A 6,958-nucleotide genomic window follows, 5' to 3' on the forward strand; every position below is an offset into this window, starting at 1 on the left:
ACTCATATTCTTATATATTTGACAAAATTTTCTGTATGTTTTAGATATGAGACCTTTATTCAATAAAGTTTAAGTCCTCCGCCCAACTTATTGCTTTCCTTCTATTCTTGGCCACATTCTTTGTTTTTTTTTTGTACAAAATCTTTTCAATTTATTCAAATTCATCCATTTTCCATCTCACAATGTTAGAATTCTTAATCATGGACTGCTTTTAAGCCAAGAAAAAAATCCATTCTCACCAATTAGTTGATTAGGGCTTTTCATTGGCAAATAATGTGTGTATTTTACTTAGAGTCATTATCTCTGGCTCCCAGAATCCCAAATGCACTGGGTGTACTATAACAGAACATTTGCTTCTGACTGGAACTAGGGACTTCCTCAAAATTCAGCTTGTGAGTTAGTCAGTCAGCAAACATTTATGAAGCATTTTACTATGCACCAGCTCCTGTACCAAGCATTAGGGATATTAAAAAAAAAAAATCAAAGCACAGTTCCTGAAATCAAGGATTATATATTCTAAAGGAGGAAACAACATGAAAAGATCATGAGTTCTGCTTTAGGCATGTGAGTTTGAGATTCTTATAGGTCATCTAATTCAAGATGTCCAAAATGCTGTTGGTAACTCAAGACTGAAGTTCAAGAAAGTGTGTATGCCTAGACAGAAAGAAGAGTATTTATTATGTACTTGCTATGTTCCGTGCACTATTGATCTAGGAATTACCTGCAGATATGACATTTGAATTCATGTGTGTCCTAGTGAGAGAGCATAGCAGAACAGAGAAGGAAACCAAAGATAGATCCTTGGAGGATATCAACAGATAGTGGCTGTGACATGGATATAGATTCAGCAAAGCAGATCAAAAAAGAATAGTCAGAGAAATAGGAGAACCAGAGATTTAGAAAGATGACAATTGAGAAAAATCAATTAGATCTGGCAACTATGAGGTCATTGTTTACTGTGGAAAGTGCTGATTGTATTAAATGATCAGCGGAAAAGTGAAATTTCAGAAGGGTAAGAAGAATAGAAGTGAAGTTAGCTCTCACAGAATTTTTTTTTTAAAGTTTAGTCAAGAAGGGGAAGAAAAATATAGAAAGGTAGTTAGAGGGGATGGTCAGATCTACTGATGGCCTGGGAAAGAACTAAGAGGTTGAGATATTGGATATCATGATAAGGATGAAGAATAAGGTCAGGAAATATATGGCATAGGAAAATATGTGGTGATGAGATAAAGGAATTTTGGAATTCAGGAACATGGAAGTGGAATACTTGTGAGTTACAGTAAGATTAAGTATATGACCATTTCTGTGTCTGAGGTGGAGTGTAGGAGTACATCACAGGAATTGAGTAGATTGAGGAATTTAGAATTCAGGCTATTTAAAGAAGCTTCAATATGCATTTTGAAGTTTCTTAGAATGAGGGCAAGAACTGAAATAGAAAGAAAGACAATGAGTCAGGCATGGAATTCATTGAAGAAGAAAGGAGAATGTTCTGGAGATTGATAGATGAAAGTAATAAGGATCTCCATTAGATGTTAAATGCATATATCACTAATCTCAAAGGAAGAGGCATTGCTGAGTGATAGAGGTAGAGGGAAAGTCTAGAATACTAACAGGGAGCAAGAAGTATTTTGATTCCCTTATCCTGATCAACAAGTTGAGGGATATGAAAGTAGAGCTAATACCAGAGAGGATGATAAAGGAAACATTATTATCAGGAGGGAGCCAGATCTTACTGAATGGTAGAAGATGGAAAGAGTGAAAAAGGAATGAAAGATGAAAGGAAGCTTGTTAATTATAGACCAGAGGGTGCTTGCTTCAGCAGCACATATACTAAAATTGGAACATTTCAGAGAAAATTAGCATGGCCCCTGCGTAAGGACAACATGCAAATTCATGAAGCATTCCATATTTTTCAATTCTGAGAGACTTATGACAAAGAATGTTATCCACCTCCAGAAAAAGAACTGTCTGAGAAAGAATGCAGATGAAAACATATGATTTTTTAAACTTGTTGTGGGGTTTTGGTTTTATAAAATTAGTCAAAAAATGAATAATATGGAAATATGTTTCATGTGATAATACATGTATAATCCAGATTGAATTGATTGCCAGCTTTGGGAGTGGGGAGGGAAGGGAGATGATTTGAATTATGTGGAGATTTCTTATTACATGTAATTGGTTAAAAAAAAATTAAATTTATTTTGAAAAAAGAGAAAAAAATTATAGATTCAAGGACATAGTAGAAAGTAAGGAGAAATCTGTAGCAGGACATTTGTGTGGAGGATGATTACAGTGGATGGGTTTAAGGGAATGGACAATTGTGGATAGGAACTGGGTTTTATACATGAGTAGTTGGGAACTAAGAATCAGTGATATAGGGATAGTAAAAGGGAGTAGGAATATGCTAACCATTGAGGAATGAGTCTAGGCAGAGTGTCAATGTTTGGAGAGAAGTATGATGAAGAGAGAAAAGCAAATAAACTGCTCACTCCCTTTCCTTGAGCTCTAACCTTCTGACAGGTAATTAATTGTTTTGGGGAGGCTCCTTGAGGCTTGCTTTGTAGGAGGCATAAGCAGGAGAACAGACTGCCCTCATTTGAAGCATAGGATCCTGGTCAGGAGTTAGGAGGTAGTTGTGCAAGGTGGGTCCTTCAGAAGATCATGGGGGCTAAAGAGAGAAACTGGGATTTGGGTGGTGAGTCTCATCCTGGGAGGGCTGGGTGATTGATGGTCAGGATTTGCTGTGTCAGAACTCAGTCTACATAGTCTACTGACACTGGGGAATATCCTCTTGATTCAGTATGGAAATACCTTTTTTTTTATTTAGAAAGGTTCTATTAAAATTTTCTTTTTTTATCATAAATGTAACAAACCAACAAAAAATGAACATTTCAATATATGAGGAAGAATGAAAAAGAAGATTCTATGAGAAATTATCAATTTCTTTTAGATACATTTTTTAAAGTATATATCAGATTTAACATAATTATAACAAAATTGTCCTGTTTGCCTATTTCCTCTTTGGAACCTTAAAAAATTTTCTTCTGACTACTTTTTTATGTTTTATTTATTCTTTCCCCTTCCCCATCTCTAGTAAAAGCCACTAAGGTTACCTGTAATTTCTCTTTCGTGCACTTATTATTTTCCCTGATAGAATGTAAGTTCCTTGAAAGCAGGATTATTTTTGCCTTTCTTTTTATCTTAATCCCTTACACAGAGCTTACACAGAGCTCTTACACAGTGTTCTAACACAAGAAGCACTTAAATTTGTGAGTGAATTGATTGATTCATGCTTAATCATCAATCTTCTGAAGTCATAATTGATCACTGCATTGATCAGAGTTCTGAAGTCTTTCCAAATTGCTTTCTTTTGCATTATTGTGCCATTGTGTAAATTATTATTCTAGTTCTGTTCACTTCACTCTGCATCATACATAATTCATACAAGTCTTCCCAGGTTTCTCTGAATCTGTCATATTCATTATGAAATAAGATTCCATTACATTCATATATCACAGTTTGTTTAGCCATTCCCCAAATGATGTGCATCTACTTTGTTTCCATTTCTTGACATAACCAAAAGTGCAATTATATAATAATATTATTAGCATAATAATATTTCTGTACATATATGTCCTTTCTGTGTTTAACCTCTTTGGGGTATATGCCTCATAGTGATATTCCTGGCTCAAAGGAAAGGATATATACTTTGTGATTTTTTTTTAAACCCTTAACTTCTGTGTATTAGTTCCTTGGTGGAAGAGTGGTAAGGGTAGGCAATGGGGGTCAAGTGACTTGCCCAGGGTCACACAGCTGGGAAGTGTCTGAGTCCAGATTTGAACCTAGGACCTCCCGTCTCTAGGCCTGGCTCTCAATCCACTGAGCTACCCAGCTGCCCCCAACTTTGTGATTTTTTAATCTAGTTCTAAATTGTTTTCCAGAATATCTGAACAACTTCAAGGCTCTATGAAGAGTGCCTTAGAGTGCCAGTCCTTTACCAGGTCCTTTCAACAATTGCTATTTTCTTCTTTTGTCTTCTTTACCAACCTGGTGGATGTGAGAGGTAAGATCACTGAGTTGTTCTAATTTTCATTTCTCTTATTACTAGTGACTAGAAGCTTTAAAAAAAATTGGGAACATTTTTTAATTTAGTTGAGATTATTTACATTTCTCTATTTGAAAAGTATCTGCTTGTTCAGATCATTTGATCACTTACCTATTGAGAATCACATATCATTTTCAGATATTTGTAATAATTCCCTAAAAATCTATATAGCCTCTATATCAGGTTTATATGGAAGAAATTTGCCATAAAGATTTGCCCCATGGCTATATCCCTTCTGATGTTAATTGCATTGATTTTTGCTTGTGTAAAAAGCTTTTAAATTTTGTGTAATGGAATTTGTCCTTTTTATTTTCCATGGGGAACCAACTTGCTTTCAAAGATGAGGTAACAAAATGGGCTTGGTGGTAGGTGTGGTGTTTTATAGTTTCCAGTGGCAAGGGTCAGCAAGAGTTAAAGCCCTGAACCAATCAGCAAAATTTTGGTATCACACACACACACACACACACACACACACACACACACACACACACACACACACTCACAGATAACAAAAAACAACAACAGGAAGGGGGAAGGCTAAGTTGCCTTTGGGCAACTGAGCAATGTTTTCATTGACCACAGGGTCCTCTGAAACAAAAGATTATCCTTTTAAACAGTATTCTTGGAGCAGATTTGTATGACAATGATGAGTCATGAAATACCATAGGCTCTCAAGAGTTAAGGTGAAGGGTCATGCATGTCATATTGACCAATAAAAAATTTATATGACAATAAAGAATATCATTGGAGAAGCAGCACAAAGGCAGAGTGAGGAATGAATGAAAAAGGAAATGGATTGGCCACACAAATGAGAGCAAAGATCATCTTTGAACATTACAGGACCAATATTTATCAGGGTTCTCCTCTTCATCTCAAACAGTGATTGCTTTTCTCCAAAAAACAACAAAACTCTCTCTAGAAACCATTTGATCTTAGCCTGTCTTGATGAAACTTCCTGGTCTCTTAAAGACATACAAAGCCCCCCAATGTAGAGTTGGGACCTCTCCATTTTGGTAGCTATCGGAAAACCATAAGAGTCACCTTTCTCTGTCTTACTGATATGAGTCACTTCCATATAGAGATGAGGTTGGAAGTCTATAGAAACTAAATGCTATTATACTCTTTTCTCTACCATATGTTAGGGCAGTGATGGTGAGTGAACCTTTTAGAGACTACATGCTGTGCCCACCTCCCAGAGACTATGTGCCATAATCCACCACCCTGCCCCCCCATTCCCCTTACCCCACACAGAAGAAGGAGAAAGCACTCCCATTGGGCTATTAGGCAACAGGGCAGGTGATGTTAAAAAATATCAGGTACAGTGAAGAGAGGGAAGGGAGCAGCTCCTTCTGAGTCTCTCTGCCTTTCCAGTAATGAACTCTGGGGGGGAAGGGAGGAGGGCAGCACACATGCCCACAGAGAACACTCTGCGTGCCATCTCGCACTGTGTTAGGGCTTTGCCATCACTGTGTTAGGGCTAAATAAATTGCTTACTTTTGCTATCTGTTCAATAGCTTTCAAGGGTATCATTTAGTCCCCATATTGAACCTAAATCATCAGAATGCCTGCATTAGACCCCACCCCTAACACTTTTTATTTATTTTTAATAATTCATTTTTGAAAATTTTGATTTCTAAGTTCTCCCTTCCCATCCCTCTCCATCCATTGAGAAGGCAAGTAATATATTAATTATTCACATGAAGTCATGCAAAACATATTTCCATATTAGCCATATTGGGGCAAAGAAAGCAAGAAAAATAAAGAAAGTCATAAAAACCTGCTTTAATCATCATTCAAAGTTAATCAGTTCTGTCTGACTAGAAGTAGCACGCTTCCTCTAGCCCATCTCATTCACAACCTCAGTTCTTCAGTTAAATTTCAATTTGATTCCAGTCTTTCTTTTTTTCTTTTAAATTGAGACATTTTCCCTTAACCATATTGAGTCTTAACATATTTCAACCCCTTACCTTGGTCTTTCAAATACTACTAATAAGGCTCAACCATAATGACTCAGTTTTTTCAGTGTTCAGAGATAGAATTCATTTATGCTAGGTTGCTTGTAATCATCAAGTACAATTAAGTGCTCTCAGTATGTCCTTGCTTATCTTGGATAACAATTCCCTATTAGCGATTTCTGTTCTATTATTTGTAGTACAAAGTTCATTCTCCTTGGAAGAGAAAGCAGGAGCAAATAAGAATTGAGCATTTCTCTCTTCTCTTTGTTGTCATTTATCATCAACCTATCCACCCCAAGGAAAGGCTCAATTCCTTCTTTGATTCTGTTTTTCTGCCTTATATAACTTACCTCTGTTTCCATTTTGTTTTTCTTAGCTTCCTCCAACAACTTCAGTTCATTCAGAGCCTTATTCCTCATACTATTTTTACATGGTGGTGCCATGCTCTCTTATTCATCTTGTTATTTGACCTTTCATCCATCTTCTGAACATGATCCTAAATTGACAAACCTACTGTGCATCCACAGTGTGTATTCAGACAAAGCCCATTTTTCTTTCTTATTGGCTTTGTTTCTCTTTGAGTCTTTAGAATTCTATTTTTGAGCATCTTTCATCCTATCTGGGTTATCTTCCCCTGACAATAATAATGTTGTTATTGTTGTTGTTGAGTCATTTTTTAGTCATGTTCAACATTTTGTGACCCTGTTTGGGGTTTTCTTGGCAAAAATGCTAGAGTGGTTTGCCATTTCCTTCTCCAGTTCATTTTATAGATGAGGAAAGTGGGACAAACAGGATGAAGTGATTTGTCCAGGGTCACATAGCTAGTAACTATCTAAGACCAGATTTGAACTCAAGAACATGAATCTTCCTGATTCCTGGCATGGTACTCTATCTACTA

General features: G+C 36.4%; 1 non-coding gene across 1 annotated transcript; it reads left to right on the forward strand.

Moving 5' to 3' along the window:
* The first annotated feature begins 1,806 nt into the window (after positions 1-1,806).
* On the forward strand, positions 1,807-1,913 carry LOC123238323. Its single transcript, XR_006505525.1, has one exon. It is a non-coding gene; the product is annotated as a U6 spliceosomal RNA (small nuclear RNA).
* Positions 1,914-6,958: the final 5,045 nt, after the last annotated feature.

The sequence above is a fragment of the Gracilinanus agilis genome, chromosome 2, assembly GCF_016433145.1.
Source record: "Gracilinanus agilis isolate LMUSP501 chromosome 2, AgileGrace, whole genome shotgun sequence".
Classification (NCBI taxonomy): Eukaryota; Metazoa; Chordata; class Mammalia; order Didelphimorphia; family Didelphidae; genus Gracilinanus; species Gracilinanus agilis.